Source organism: Pseudorca crassidens, chromosome 21, assembly GCF_039906515.1.
Source record: "Pseudorca crassidens isolate mPseCra1 chromosome 21, mPseCra1.hap1, whole genome shotgun sequence".
Lineage (NCBI taxonomy): Eukaryota > Metazoa > Chordata > Mammalia > Artiodactyla > Delphinidae > Pseudorca > Pseudorca crassidens.
Window position 1 is genome coordinate 20,672,915 of NC_090316.1, and position 16,486 is coordinate 20,689,400.

At 40.9% G+C, this 16,486-nt stretch overlaps 1 protein-coding gene across 2 annotated transcripts in view; it reads left to right on the plus strand.

The window, feature by feature from the left end:
• Window positions 1-3,890: 3,890 nt before the first annotated feature.
• The window catches only part of SLC7A2 (solute carrier family 7 member 2), a 73,868-nt gene continuing 61,272 nt past the window's right edge, over window positions 3,891-16,486 (plus strand). The window contains exon 1 of one of the 2 annotated variants that reach the window (XM_067721893.1): window positions 3,891-4,523. The gene's annotated coding sequence lies outside the window, so the exon portion shown is untranslated. The remainder of the gene's footprint in view (window positions 4,524-16,486) is intronic. The other variant, XM_067721894.1, reaches the window with a different exon arrangement.

The window sequence follows — 16,486 nt, forward strand, 5'->3', positions numbered from 1 at the left end:
CTGTAAATAACAATTTAAGGTTATTACCAGGAGAATGTATAACTTAAAGAGTACCAGAAAAATAGTAAGAAGAAAGCTGGAGAGAGATATCAGTCTAAGGAAGAGATGGATTTTTCTTCAATCATATAATTTCAAGTACTTGCAAGTTTATCTCCCCAGAGACACAGTTTGGAGCAAAGACAAGGTCTAACGAAGTAGCTTTTGGGAGAGATGCCATCAAGTTGGCTGAGCCTTAGGAATGGATAACAGCTAAGATTGTGAAGGTGGATGAAGATAAAATGATTCAAGAATTTATTCTTAGGAGTTCCATAGTTAGCAAGGAGGACAAAAAGTTGTCAGGATGGTAGGAAGAAAATGAAGAGATCACGAAAGCCAAGGGGGAAAACAATTTCCAGACAAAAGGATAGAAAGCCGGAGAGAATTTGAGGCAGTTGAAAACTGAGAGAAGTCCACTGGACATGGTTAGGAAGCCATCGCCGGAGCAGTGAGAACCTTTGACAAGGTGGAGGGACAGAGAAGGATTTACATCAGCTGAGCTCTCTCCTGACCCCCTCCCTGGTTTTCAGTCCTTAGAGCAACAGGCTGACTGAAGATGTTTGGATTGAGAAGGCTGACTTTTTTCAGCAGATACAGTCCCAGCAGGAATCCTGGCCGAAGGAAACAGAGACCAGCACGGAACGGGTGGAGCTCTGGGCGATTCTTGATTAATGGCCAATGTAAAGAAAACCCAGAAACTAGCTGAGTGGCAGGATGTAGGGAAATTCATAGGGAGAGCAGTGCAGAACTGAAAACCATTGCGAAACCATTATTTGGTCTTTGTTAAAAGACAAGTCGAAAAATACAAATTTAAAAGATAATTTGTCTTCTAAGGGCTTATTGTATTTTTTTCAATATTTTATTGTTTATCTTAAGGAATGGGTAAATATGGAATGTGTGGAAAATCACCTTTAATTTTTTGCATGTTTTTGAAAGGGAAATGGAGAACAACAGTGGCCTGAAAGCACTTGAAACTCTAGTGGTCTGAACTCTGATCCAAGACTTTTTTCTCCTTCAAGCCTATTTATTCAACTATAAAACAAGCTTCAATATCTAGTATCCAACCATTTAAAAAAAACTGGTGGATTTTAGCTTTGTCTTTGCTGAAATAGCTTGGGGATAATAGAGTCAAAATTAGAACTAATAAGAATCAACTCATTCAGCCTTGATAGTTAAAGTAAATCCCTTATTCGTGGATATGAGACTTACTCTGGGTTGTGTTTGGCAAGCGTAGGCTACAGGGTGTGTAATTTATTGAGCTACAAAAGTCCCTTGAACTTTCCTGTAATTTCACAAAACCTTAGGAGTTCAGACATGCACAAATGTTTCTGAAATCTTTGGAAGACAACAACCTAGATTACTCCTTCTGCTGAAAATGACTAACTTGGGTTTTCTGTTTCATTTCTAAGCAGGAAGTTTGACACATGAAAATGAAAAGTGATTACTGTACAGTACTCCACACAGGTGAGGCAGAGGTGGATGAAAGGATTAATCAAATAGGGAGAAGACAATAATTCTGTTTCTGTAGCAGGAATAGAGTAGTGCTAAAGGAAATGCAAATGAAGATGTCAAAATAGCTTAGTCCATGTCAAACATTTTACTTCTAAATATTCCATTCTAATATCCTTTGTCTCTCAGAGTCAGTCTTAAAGACTCATACTAGATCTGTGGATCTTCTATTCTTTCTACATCTAAATACATTTTAACATTTGAGAAATAACCAAAGATGAGATACGGGGTTCACAGTTAACAAGTAATTGCAAACAGGAAAAGGAATATATAAATCAAAACTTTTAGTGTGGGACTTTCTTGATGGCACAGTTGTTAAGAATCCGCCTGCCAATGCCGGGGACATTGGTTTGATCCCTGGTCCAGGAAGATCCCACATGCCGTGGGGCAACTAAGCACGTGCACCACAACTACTGAGCCTGTGCTCTAGAGCCCGCGAGCCACAACTACTGAGCCCACGAGCCACAACTACTGAAGCCCGCGCGCCTAGAGCCCGTGCTCCACAACAAGAGAAGCCACCGCAATGAGAAGCCCGTGCACCACAACGAAGAGTAGCCCCTGCTCGCTGCAACTAGAGAAAGCCCGCGCGCAGCAGCGAAGACCCAACGCAGACAAAAATAAAATAAATTAATTAAAAAAAAAACCTTCTACTGTGTCAAGATATTCATCAAACATTGTGCTTGTTAGAAAGGACTTGTTCGTTTTTGCTTAGAGATGAAATAGCTTTTATTATTGACACACATGGACACATGTATTGTTTCAAGAAGTACCAAAATCAGATGGGCAGATTACTAGATAAACTCAAAGATTGGTATTTTGACTAAATTGGCAGTTTCTAAATGTCAAATAGATTAGTTTATCCCCAGTCATTGTTCTGCAACCTAATAACAGACTGTCCCTTCACGATGTTTAAATAAAAATATGCGGGGAAATAATCTCATAAATTAAAAAATAGCAATCTCTATTAAAGAAAAAAAAACAGGTAAAAACATTTAGATTGTGTTCTTAACCTTTAGAAGTTAGACAAATACTCCTGCGTCTTGAGTCTTCATCCCCCTGTACAATGCCTCTTAGCCTTTGCGGGACTGAATGAATTTGGTGTCAGAGTCTATACGTATCATTTTCCTCAATGTCATTAATAATTATTTGCATAAGGAATCGGTTTTATACTATAAAAGTAAGTTTATATTAACAGTGTCTCTATTACTTAGGACATTTACTGGAACAGATAATACTCTTGTAGCCATGTTGCTATTTAGATTTCCAGTTCTTTAATGGGGTTCTTAATGGCTTCATGAGGTACATGCGCTTCTGAAATAGTCATTGAGATTTGGTACATGGACCAGTTTCTGGAGTGAAGCCCTAAATCTTTAATCAGATTCTCTTGGGAACACATGTCTTAGAGAAGTTAAGAATGATTTAGAACATCACATGAAAAATGTACATATAATTCTTCAATATGAATTTGGCGCTTTGCCAAAGAGACGAGCATTACTGGTAGATGAATAAAGATGTTTACCACAACACTAAACAAAATAAGGTAGATCTTTCCAGCAAACAAAAACAATAATATACACTCCCTGCTCAATTCAGTGCCAGCGTTGGCCTCCTTTTGGATTAAAATGAACAGTTTCATATTGTGTCTTTAATCTTATCAGAGACCCCTAAATTAAACAACAGCACAGCATGAGAAACCTTGGTCATGTAACTCTTACTACTCTCTCAGAAACAGCAAATGTCACTTTCTTATAAGCCCACCCCTAAATCATCAGGACTACCTATTCACATTACCGGGATTTTCAAACTAGCAACTAAACATTGTAACAAACGGTTTACGGTTTTTACTGGTGAAGTAGTACTATTTGACAAAGCACGCCCATCTGGGTTCTATTTATTACGGTCCTTGACATATTTTATTATCATTACTTTCTTACTTGCAAATTCTTCTCAGAATAAAAAATAAATCGGGGACAAAAATCCCACTTAGAGGAACTCTACTTAGAAGCAGCCTCGGAGATGCGCCTGAGGCTGGGACCTCCAGGGAGAGCAAGAATTCGCCGCCCGGCAGAGCTCGGCCTCCCCGCCCGCCGGCGCCCACGGGCCTAGGCCCGGCCGAGCGCACGGCCAAGTGCACCGGGCCGTAGACAGACTCCGCGGCGCTGCAGCCCGACCCTCCTACCCCGAGGGCTGGCAGCGTGGCCTGGACTGTCGGGGCGGGAGGCGGGCTCGGGTGGGGGGGTCGGCGAGCGCGGGGGCCGGAGGGGGAGGAAGGGGGGAGGGGGAGGCGGTGCCCCCCGGCCAGGCCCCGCCCCCGGCGCGGCTACACAAGCTGCGCCCACCTGCCCAGCCTGCCTTCCGCAGCGCGGCGGCCCCGGCGCTAGTCTCGGCGCGGACCAGCGAGGCGGCGGCCGCTCCAGCAGCCTCCCCGAGCCGCGAGCCCCGACACTCTCCTGCCACTCGCCCATCCCCGGCCCCTCGTCGCGGCCCTCGCGCTGCCCCAGTAAGTTGCCGAGGGTCGGGCGGCGCGGAGGGGCCGCAGGCGAGGGGCGGCCTGGGCGCCGAGCCGGAGGGATAGGGCTGGGGCGGAGGCGCCCGGGGCCGCGTCCAGCTGCGCGCAGCTGCCCGGAGGCCGCGCTCCGGCCCCTCGGAGACGGAGAGTCCCGGGGCCGCGCTCCGGGCTTCGCCTCGCCCCGTGCGGCCCCCAGGGCGTCGGGATCCGCGGCCGCCGTGCGGGTCGTGGGGGCCGGTAGGCGGCCTGGCACGGCGACGCCGCGGTTCCCTTTGGCCGCCCTGGTCCCGAGGGGCCCTGGGCACCCTCGTGCGGGAGGACCGGCCGGGCCTCCCCACCCCGCCCTGCGCACTGGCGGGTCCCCGAAGTCGCCTGCCGCTCGCTTGAGGCTGTTGGGTTACATATAGGACACCGCTCGGAGCTCTGGAAGTCTTTTCACACCCCGACCTGCCCGGGACTGGTAGGACAGGTAAAATGGCTCGTCGTGCTGTCTGTTTGGGGTATTTTTTAAGTAATGGGGTGCAGTTTTAAACCCTTTTGAGATGGGCTATATACTCTTTTAAGCCTATTTCATGCCGCCTTCAACCTTGAACTCCAAATACCATTCTTGACGTTTAGGAACTCTGCCGGTCAACCCCAGAGTACCCGTTCCTCCGGAGAGCTTTGCAAGTTCTGGGTATGCGTATATCCAATCCAAGGACTAACATTTTCAGAGATTGTATCTTAAAGATATTGAAAAGAAATCCGCTCACAGAGTTATATAAGTCTTTTGAAGTGCAAACAGTACCCAGATTTCAGGAGTAAAAATGTTCAAATATTCAAACTCTCAAATATTTATGCAGAACTGCCTAAAAAAGCAGTTTTTAGACTGGGGATAAGATTTATCTAGTCGTTTCTACAGAAACACTCATCCTTTTAACTAGGGGATATCGTCAGATTTTATTCAAGTAGAGCTATCTGAATCCCGGCGGGACTTGAGATACGAAGTCAGTGTGTCTGTGGCTTCCCACTTGATGCTTTTTTACTCTTGCCCTAGGCAGTCTTTAGAACCTCTGTCACTTCTCTTCCCCCTCAGCATTAATAATAATTATTTCCTCAGGAAATTGCAAACATTTGTGCTTGTGATCTTCTTCTAGAAGATGTACAGGGTAAGAATATGCTAATTATATGTTTATGGTTGCTTTTTCCTTTTTGTAATATTAAATCCTTTTTTTCTTTTAATCTCACTAAAGCTGGACATGGAATGATTTCTCAGTGAAATAGAACATATGCATTTTTATTTCTCCCTGAAAAGCTGCTAGTTAGCTACTCTGGATGACTCTGGAAGCCACATTATTTATTAAGAGTTTTCAGGTTTCCTCCCTTGCCCCTCATTTGGTTTCTGCACTGTGCCTTGATTAGGGGAATGTCATTTACCTTACTTAGTCTTTTTGGGTGTGCCGTGGCCTTGGAAACCAGAGTAAAACTCTGCATGGTATCTGCAAGGATTCAATTCACAGAATCCTTGGCCTCGTTTAGCTTAACCTGTTACTAAAGCCCTTTTGATTCCAAAGTCTCTAATCATTATCCCTGGATTTAGAGGCTGGAAGGGAAGACATGGTACCTGTTGGAGTTTTAAAAGTCTGAAAATACTCTGGAGTTTTTCGTCTTGTACACTCATACGTTTTTGTCATTGGGACATATGTGTCCGAAGGATTTTAAAGTTCATGTTTCTTGCTTTCTACTGCAAACCTGCTCACCTTCTCAGAGTGGAGGTGCCTAGTCTCCTTTCTAGGTGGCCTACCTTGTTCTCTTCTCAGGCTGCCTTGTGTAATTTATCATTGGTTCTCCTGGCTCTTCTGGCCAGACCTGGAGCACTTGTCTGTGGCCATTTCTTCTCTTTTTTGGCCCTACTTTTTCAAATGGACTCTCCCTCATAGTTTTTCTTTGTGATTTCTCTATTTAGCTTAGTTTCTGTCTTCCCTTCTGTTTTGTTATATTTGCTTGCTGCTCCATATATCCATATCTGTCTCTCTATACATGTGTGTATTTTTTAAGTGTTCAGAGCCATCTGCTTGTTTTATTTTGATGCCCTTCAGTGACCAACTTTCAAAACAGAACCTTGAAGATACCGGTAGGTTGCTATTTGTTTTATTATTTCCCCAAACAGGATATGAACACATCGATTTCATGGACTGGCTTCTTGTAGACTTACTGCATGTCAGACATTTAGAACAAAAGCAACATTTTCAGTTGAGTAGATTTCTGAATATTCACATACTTAGTAACATGTGCCCATTTGGATGTTTTGTCACCCAACTGAACACTGAAAAACTCAGTTAACTAAGATTTCAGTTACATGATACCTCTTGTCTAAATGATTTTGAGGACTTAAATGGTTAACTTATTCCTACACCTTTATCTGAATATTCAAAACCATGTAAATATAGCCTGGATAAGAAAACAAATAATGATATTGTTCTTTTCATTGTTTTCTGTTTTAATAGCTTTTCATTCTCCAGGCTGACACAATGTCTGGCACATAACATGTGCTCCTTATTGTTGAGTGAACGCCACTGACTTTAATACTTTAAGAAAGGGTGTGTGTCTGTCTTCAAAGGTATATTCCTTCATTGGAAAGTACTGAGTCCCTACTCTGTACTCAGCATTAGCCATCGGAAAGTAGTGTGCAGCTCCAATTTTGGAGAGATTCTACAATTATTTTTATATTCCGGAAACCCTCCATTGATGGATTTTAAGAGTAGTTATTTATTTTGTTGTAATTTTATGTAAAGTAACAACACCTATAAACAGATGACTTCAGTACTCTCTACACCAGGAAGCAAACAAGGAACACATTCTCTGCAATATGAAGATGATGTTACTTTCTGTTCCATCATCAAAAGCACATGTGCTTTGGCATTTCTGTTTTACTGGTAGTAACAAATTTGTCCTGACTCTTATATTTTCCTTTCATTGCATTTCTGGCTATTTTCTAAGAAGTGGTGTCCGTGGAAATGTTGCAGATGCTATGGACAAAACCAAAGCAACAACTGGGGGTTCATTTCCACCAGACTCTAACTAGTTGATCAGGCTCTAACTAGCTGAGTTAAGATAATCAGAGCATGATTTACCTACTAATTTTTTTTGTCCAATTTAGTAAAAATAACTGTTGTATATTAATCTGTGGAAACAAGCAGTATGCTATTATTTTTCAAGTGCTTGTGGACTCTTTTAAACCTTAAATGTTTCTGAGAATGGCCTCTGCTGCCATTGTTAACCTTCTCATTGGTAAGTACAATTAGTGTTGACTTAAGATTTGAGTTAATGTGGTTTTTCTTTAAAAGTCTGGATTTGAATATGTGGGTCACATCTCTTCTATTCATATTTAGACTTTTACTTCCAATATCTCTCCTCCGAAAAGTCTGTGGTTCTCGGTTTTTCTGGGTGTGTACAAACATGAATGGTTTGTTGAAAATCAAGTTTCTTACATCCAAGATTGAAACATCAGCTGGGTGTCTTATGTGATGACTTAGTACTGCAAATGTCATGTATTTAATTTTATGCCTTCTCCTTATCCCACTACAAAAATAAAATAAAAAATACAAAAATAAAACCCATACGTTCACACCTATTCTAGTACTGCATACTAACTAGCGCCTCTGTTCAGAACTTGTATCATCTGGGATTCGGCAGTGAGGTGGATGAGATAAGAACATTTCATAACCTTTCTTCTAGGAGTTTAAAAAAAAAAAAAAAGCCCTGACTATGTTATATTCATTTTTGGAATATTTTATGAACAATACACAACAAAGAATTTTTATGTTCCTTGTTGATTCTTGCTAGTTTTTCCCACAGTTGTGGGGAAAATTCTTTTCTTTCCTTCGCCCACTCTGGTTTCATCAAAGGCTTTAAAAGTCTTCATACAGTCATACCTAATACAATGCTCTTTATGCCATCAAAGCCCACTTCCTTCCAGTGGAGACCTAGTGATCACCGTGGATAGAGCTTGATGTCGCCAGGGATGCTGAACAGTACTGTAATTAAGATGCTCATTTTATGCTTCTACTGTTGCCCATCTTTTTTTTGATTTTAATGGATCTTTCCATTTAAAAACAGATGCTTGTCTTTTCAAAAAGTCAAGTTTAACATAAACCTTCAAGCTCACTTTTTATTCATTCTACTCCTTTGTGGGCAGGGAGATGTTATCTGAGTTGGTAACTTATCATAATTAGAAGATAAAAGTTGACTGGTTAGGGTCTTTTCTTCACTTGGCTCTAGATATCCAGCTGTCATCTGGTAAATGATGATAATGGTGATAGTCACTAGTGGAATTAACAGTCATTATATATTGAACCGTAAGGAAAAAATTGGTTCTCTTTGCATGTTCAGCCTTATTTGTTTACTTCCTCAATGTGAACTCGGGGAAGATTTTTCAGAATGCAATTCAATTTCTACTTTAAAAAAATCACACTAAAATCTCTAGAATTTGAAATATATTTGAGTGGTGGGGTGGGAAGTCATCTCTGTATCACATGCAAATTGTATTTTTCCAAAGTATCTGTATCCTTTGGATTTTCTCCCTCACCAGCCCCTATTCATCCTGCTGGTTTCTTAAAAAAAAAAAAAAAAAAAAAGCATCCATTTGGTGGAAACAGCTGAATTTGATTTTTGTGAAACTAGCATGCGAAATCATAGTTTTTAGCAATTGTATGTACAAATTACTGAAATACTGTTTTGATACATTGGGATTCCCTTGGAATAGGAAATATGACTTTGATTCTAAGAATATCCTAGGAGATGATCCATTTGGAGTCTTCCATGATCGGAGGTTAGCTAATCCATTTTGGATGAATATGTGTTATAAATATATACAGCCCAGATCGAGAGTCTGTAGAGAAGCGAAGAATAAATCAATGACTTTGTCTCTGTGGGCTTTGACCACCAGTGAAGGAGTTAACGAGTACACACACAGTAGGAAGAGAATGATAAAGCTGCCATTTGATTGAGCCATACACAAAGCTGAAGGTATCAGAAGGAGAAGTAACAGTGTGTTCTAAACTTTTTTTTTTTGCGGTACACGGGCCTCTCACTGTTGTGGCCTCTCCCGTTGCGGAGCACAGGCTCCGGACGCACAGGCTCAGCGGCCATGGCTCACAAGCCCAGCCGCTCCGCGGTATGTGGGATCTTCCCGAACCTGGGCACGAACCCGTGTCCCCTGCATTGGCAGGCGGACTCCCAACCACTGCGCCACCAGGGCAGAGAAGCCCTAAACTTCTCTTTTTTATAATGTGTGTTGTGTTCCTGACATAGACTAAATGCTCCATCAATTTAAGGTACTGTTGTCATCACCATTACTGTTACTATTATTGCTGTTAAAACCACTATCACTCTTCCTCCTCCAGTTGCTCTTTGGTGAAACTTGGGTCACTTAGACTTGAGTTCTGGCTGAGCATTTATTCACAAAAATTTGCATTTGGGAGGGGGCAATAATACTTATTAATCATTTGGCAGAACTGTCTGTCATTTATTACCCTGACACTCAAGAAAATTATGATGTTTAACTGAGAATTCAAACTATTCTGAAAGGTCTTAGAGGAAAGTTAAAACACATTAGGAGATTATATTTTAGGTGGAAAATTTGAAGAATAAAGTCATTCCAAAAGTGCAGTCAAATTAAGAACATGAGATTATCTTAACTTCTCACTCTGACAGTTGAGTGTTATGTTGGTTAAGTTTAGTGCATTTATACAAACTTAGTGCGTTTAAAACCCATAAGGGGCCTTGTCAGGAATGTAAAAATCGTAAGAGGTCTTCAGCCATCCCTCCCACTTTTGCTTCTCCTGCAGGAGTCCCTCTGAAATCCAGGAAAGCAATCCCCAGCTACAGTTTAGTGTTGGTTCTAGTCTTGGCTTTCAGTTTAGAATGGACAAAGGACTGATTAAAAAATGCTGGTTGCTGAAGAGATACTTTTCTGTTACTTGTTAGAGAGGGGAAAGTTCTTTTGTTAGAAGGAAACACATTCGTTTCAGTTCCTACCATTGACCTAGAAGAAGAAAAAAATGTTCTAAAATAAATTATTTAACCAAAAATATATTTACTGTCATATTCAACATAGCTCTTCTATTGTACAAGGAGGGTTTTTAATGAAGACATGCAACTGGGTACCACTGCTTCACCTTCCAGGTTTCAGGCTCTTGTGAATGTACCTTTAAAAAAAAAATCTGATAATTGTTCCCAAGAGGTGGTGTGTGTGTGGGGGAACAGGGAATTGATTTACATTCTCAGTGTAATAGGCAAATCTTTATTTAAAGGACTACCTGGGGTGAATCCATTTCTACTAGGTAAAAATCACTTCATAGGGTTTTTGTTTAATGGACCTCAGATGCTCAGAATTCCTTTAATCATAATTCTTTGTTTGCAGTACACTTTGTCATGCCATTATTGGCTCATGTATGGCCAATAAATATTACCCATTTTAGATTCTTGGGTTGGGTGGTGGGTGGATATTCACTGTATTATGATTTTAAAATGATATATGAATAAATAAAATTTTAAATTTCCCCTAAATAAATTAGTAAATAAAATTTTCACAAATGTCTCCTTTGTGTTTTTCCTTCAAGTAGAGAACATCTGTACTGAATGAAATTTTCCTTTCGTTCAGAAGGACAGCTTTCTTTAGACAGTGATTTTTTTTCCTCCTAAAATTCCTTTATATTCACTTCCATAACATTCCTGGTATCTTTTTTTTTTTTTTTTTTTGGCGGTACGCGGGCCTCTCACTGTTGTGGCCTCTCCCGTTGCAGAGCACAGGCTGCGGACGCGCAGGCTCAGCGGCCACGGCTCACGGGCCCAGCCGCTCTGTGGCATGTGGGATCTTCCCGGACCGGGGCACGAACCCGTGTCCCCTGCATCGGCAGGCAGACTCTCAACCGCTGCGCCACCAGGGAAGCCCCATTCCTGGTATCTTGAAGCAAAGAATACTTATTATTTTTCAATGGGGCTCATAGTACACAGGATATTTGCAATTTGCTTAGGTGCTTGTCCTGATAAAAATCCAAATGAAAACTTCCTTGTAGTTTGTATCAACTTGGACATGAATTCCTCTGGGAAAAGCCTGTGTCCAAAAAAATTCAGGCTACTCTGTATAGATTTTTTATGTGCTTTAATTATCATGTTAAACAACACAATTTTATACTTGTATTTCAATCCAACACAAAGATTTAAGTGGTTTATTTAATTCCGTTGTAATCTGAGCAATTGTTTGGGAGGTATTTTCATGAGACTTAGAAGGAGCCTGGGGTGAGCTTTGACACTCCATCCTAAGGGCTTAATAACATTCTGGAGTGTTTCGGCGACATTAGGAATTTATCTTTGTTCCAAGGCAGCCCATGCTAGAAAACGAAGTCAAATTGACTATGATTAATCAGGCGAAGTGAGATTGCTGTTTCAGCTTTTAGTTTTTGACATTTTGCAGCGATCTGGACTTCCAGGAAGGAGTTGACAGAAGGACTAACAACCTTCATCCAAGTGTAAAACTTACTGAGAGTTCAGTTTTTTCATCCCTTTGAAATTAGAGGGCACTGCTGAGTTTTTAGTGCGTCTCAGCACTTGGAGTAAGTATTGAGCACCAGCTCCGTGCCGTGTGAGCATGTGTCTGAAGAGGTGAATGAGAGAGGCCGGTGGGGCTCCCACTTTAGTCTCTATGGAGCTTCATGGTGTTCAGAGTGAATAGTTTCCTCTCTTTGGCTTTTTAACCTATACTATGAATTTACATAGACACATTTGGAGCAGAAATTCAAGGTCATATTCTTTTTCGTAGAATCATATTAATGTTTACAACATGGGGTCCATGCTGTTTAAGCAGTCTGTGAAATGTAACTGTGTACCTCCTAAAAGACTGGACAAGGGAATCAGGTGGGAGAACTAAAGAGATTCAGGTTGAAAAAGAAAAGATTACATTGACATATGTCTTTTCTAATGAAAGGCTTCATGACAAGTTTCATACAGTTTTGATCAACTGTATTTGAACTAATGGCACTTAACAGTTCTTTGGTATAAGTCCTGTAGTACTTAGAATTCTTTGATATACAAAGATATCAAAGATGTCAAATTCTTTTGATTCTAATAATGTCTATGCTTCAGTAGAAGAAAGAAGAACCACACATATGCATGTAAAATGCCCCTACCCCATGGGAGTTCAAGAATCCCTGAATTCCAACCAGTGGACACCTAGGGTCTCTGGAACCCAGAATAAGAAAGAACCCTGCAACTCAGAAGCCATTTCAACCTGTGGGAAAACTGTCTTAGGAGAGAACACTTTGGGGCAGGATGGGGCCGTCCCGGTCATACGTCCTTTCCCCTTGTTGATATAACATTGCTTGTGGCCTCCGAGGACGAGCTGAGGATGGGCTCAGAGGCGGGTGGGGCAGTGGGGTGCTCCGAGTTAAAGAGCCCGGACAATAACGCAGTGATGACCATTCCCGTTTGTGCCATGGTGGAAGCAGTTCCCTGGCCTTGAAGGGATACTTTGGACTTTAATTGTCACCAGCATCAAATTCCTCCAAAATTATCAGAATTCTTTCCTCCAAATTCTGAGATTCACAGATGTCTATGTCTACCTGTGGGCCAGGAAATAAATTTGATTCTAAGTTAAACTGAGATCATTGAGTATGTATACACAATGGGAAGTATACACAAATGGGAAGAAAAAGAAAGAATGGATAAGAATAATCAGTGCTCTCTTTTCTTATCTAAAATTGGAATACCTTTCGAGTGACATTAGAAATCCAACCTTATGGCTCAATGTCAGTCTGACATGGATCTTCTTGTAGAAATCTCTGAAATGTAATAAACTTATGGTTTAATAGAACTAAAGAGGTCATAATAAAGACGTAAGCATCACCGCAGAGCCTTGTCAGTTTTCAAAGTATAAAATAACTAACTGAAGGCTTCCCTGGTGGCGCAGTGGTTGGGAGTATGCCTGCCGATGCAGGGGACACGGGTTCGTGCCCTGGTCTGGGAAGATCCCACATACCGCAGAGCGGCTGGGCCCGTGAGCCATGGCCGCTGAGCCTGTGCGTCCGGAGCCTGTGCTCCGCGACGGGAGAGGCCACAACGGTGAGAGGCCCGCGTACTGCAAAAAAATAAAATAAGACAACTCACTGAAAGCTTTTCCTTTTACTTGTCATGTTTGTTTAATAGCATGCCTAATGAATAATAGCAAAGCAGAGTGAAGAATTTTTAAGTTGGTTTCTCTGCTGAAATTCTTATCCATTGCCAAACTTGTTTTGTAAGTGGTTAAGATCTGTAAGGTTTTGTTGCAAAAAGGCCCTCTTTTACATGCATTACATTTGTGACCTGGTGGTTGTGTAGGTGGAGTCGGGTCTGTGTGCAGTATTCATCAAGAAAATAGCACAAAGCGCATTTACAGGCCATGGAGAAACAACAGCGGGTGTTGATAACATTTGTAGTACTAGAGCTTCGGAAACGTGCCTGTTGTAAACTCTCCTGAAACTTAGAGTTCCACCTTTAAAACAAAATCATTTTTTCATTAGATGATAGTACATGAATAAGGCACTGCATCCTGGAAGTTTGGTTCTACCGTTGTAAGGATGGTGACACACTGTCGTGCCGGCAGGTTTTGTATTCTATTCCCTAAACTTAACAATACACCGAAAGCTGTCTTGTGGGCAGTTTCTCAAGTTTGGAAGCTTTCACCTCCAGCCCCCGTGGTCATGCACAGTTACTGAGTTCTTGGCTCTAAGTGTACCAAGCACGGTGCTAGGCAGGTTTGTAAAGGAAGTAGCCTCCTGAGAATGACATTTTAGAGCTCTCTTTTAACAGTTAAGAAAGTGAGATCTTAAGAGTTGTAACTCATCTGCGGTCAGGACAGCTAGGAGCAGAGTGAAGACGTGATTTCAAGCTTTTTGACTTAGCAAAAGCGCTCATTTATACCAGGCCATTCCGTTTGTGTAAAAGCAAATCCTAATCACTATAATACACTACTTAGGTGGTAGGAATTTTATAAGTGGGGATCAAAAGACAATTTTAACTTGAAAGTTTTTCATCTTAAAATTTCTTGGAAATTAACGTATTTGAATAAGACATTTTAGTAATAGCGACAAGCTCGTGATGTGAACAGTTTTTATTAAATAGCATATTTTAGCCCCCAAAATGGAAAAATGTAATCTTAACCTAAAAATAAAAAGACTTTACACATGGATTCTAAGCCATCTAAAGTCATTAGGATTTATACCTCGTAAGTGGTGCTTTTAAACAAGTTCTGTTTGGAGTGCTGTTGTGCTATCTTTCAAAAAAAAACCTGTTTGAATTTTTGCTTTTTCTGATTATCATAGCTAACAGATGGTTTGCACTTAGTTCAGTGAACCAAACAAAAAAAGAACAGACTTTGCATAAAATTTCTGTTGATGGTGCATTTTATCTCTCTGAAATGGATCACATGAACTTTCTGAATAATGAATAGCATATTTACATTATTCTGATCTTTTTTGCTACAGAGTAAGAAAGAAATGTGAAGGACAAACAGCCTAGTATTATCATTTTAAAAGTTATTCTGGTGAATTAAAGTATTTTTCTATTCTTAACTGCATTGCTAATGCCGGGTATGTTCCATGAGCTGCTTGCAAAAAAATTGTTCAGTGACTTTGAAAGCATAAGGAACTGTTTATCTCATTGAACTACTAGAACTGGTAGTAAATTAATTTTTATAAGGATTTTAAGCCTTAAAGTTTCAAGAATCCACATCATTTTGCTAATCCCAATTTTGAAAGAATTTAATAGAGTTGCAATCCAATATTTGACTTTCTATTGATTCACCATCACCGGCCTGTTCATAGTTGTTGGTCGATGCTTGTGTGTGGTGGGAAATGTGTACATGATGGTGGCCTCAGGTGGGCAGGATGGTATTACCGAAGTGGAGGTAACTTGACTAGTGAGGAGTGCAGGTAGCAGCTTAGTAGCTGGTACCAATGGTAATTGAAAGTTCAAGAGTCTTTTGTTTTAGGAATGGGGCTTTACTTCATCACATACAATTTTAATTCATTACATATTAGACCAGAGAAATCAGTAAAGTGAAGCTATATAATTTCACTTCTAATTTTGTATGCATGAATCAGAATTCAGACTGTTTTCAAGAATTGGAAGAAAGGTGCTCATTTTATTGAACTAAGTATAATTTCTGTTGAGTGAAATAAAAGGGGAAAAAAGAATGCAAAAATCTTTATTTTTTTGCCCTCCCCAAAATGATGTATGTAGAATAATATTTGTTTGTTTTTTGTGGTACACGGGCCTCTCACTGTTGTGGCCTCTCCCGTTGCAGAGCACAGGCTCCAGACGTGCAGGCTCAGCGGCCATGGCTCACGGGCCCAGCCGCTTCACGGCATGTGGGATCTTCCCAGACCGGGACACGAACCCATGTCCCCTGCATCGGCAGGCAGACTCTCTACCACTGCGCCACCAGTGAAGCCCTAGAATAATGTTTTAAGGCAGAGAAAGTAATGTTTCTCTAGTATTCTTGTCAACAGAACTTCTACTGCAATTATTTTCTGAATTGGATTTTCCATGTCTTTAAAGGCATAATATATGCATTGCTAGTTTAATAAATCATGAGATTCTAGGCTCAGAAGAAGCCTATACATTTCATTTTAAGCAGAACCATGCCTAACCATTCCTCATAGGCGTGTGTACTATGTAAGAGTGAGCTGGAGATTGTACATGTGCAGACATAGCTGCAGGAGAGTCAAAATTTCCTAACTAGTATCATAAATAATAATATTTTCATATTTAAAAACAAAATGTTGAGACTATCTATAACTGAAGAAAACAATCAGCATTTTGTCCTTAATTTCTTAATCCCCCAAACGTCTATGTAACAGTGTAGGTCAAAAAGGAAAATCCTGGGCTTCTCTCAACCCACAAACAGCATGTAAATATCAAAGGCACGTAATAAGCTTGATTCTTCCCTGCAAGAGTCCATGCTCTGCCCTTACAGGATTGCTTGGGAGCAAAGTAGCTGAGCACATTCATGAGGCTTCCTTTACCTCACAGAGTCTCCCGTTGATTTGCTCCCAATTCCCTGGGTACAGGCATGTGATACAAATGAATGAAACAGGTTAGTGCAAAATAGTAAGGAATGGTTGGGAACTGTGAGCCAGAGAGCAATCCATTTTAAAATACCGTGTGTCCCAAAAACATACACTGGGAGTTGGGAAGAGTGACTGATAAAAGATTTACACAGAACCAAGCAGAGTTCCTGACATTGTGAGAATGTCGCATTGTGGAATGAGACTGCAGCCCAGAAAACCCGTAATTGTATCCTAGATCCCTTTAAATATGTCAGAACACACTGGCAAATGAAGCAATTCCAAATCTATTTTCCTTTCTTAAAAAGACACATAGAAAGAAAGAGGTTGGGAAATATCCATATAGTAG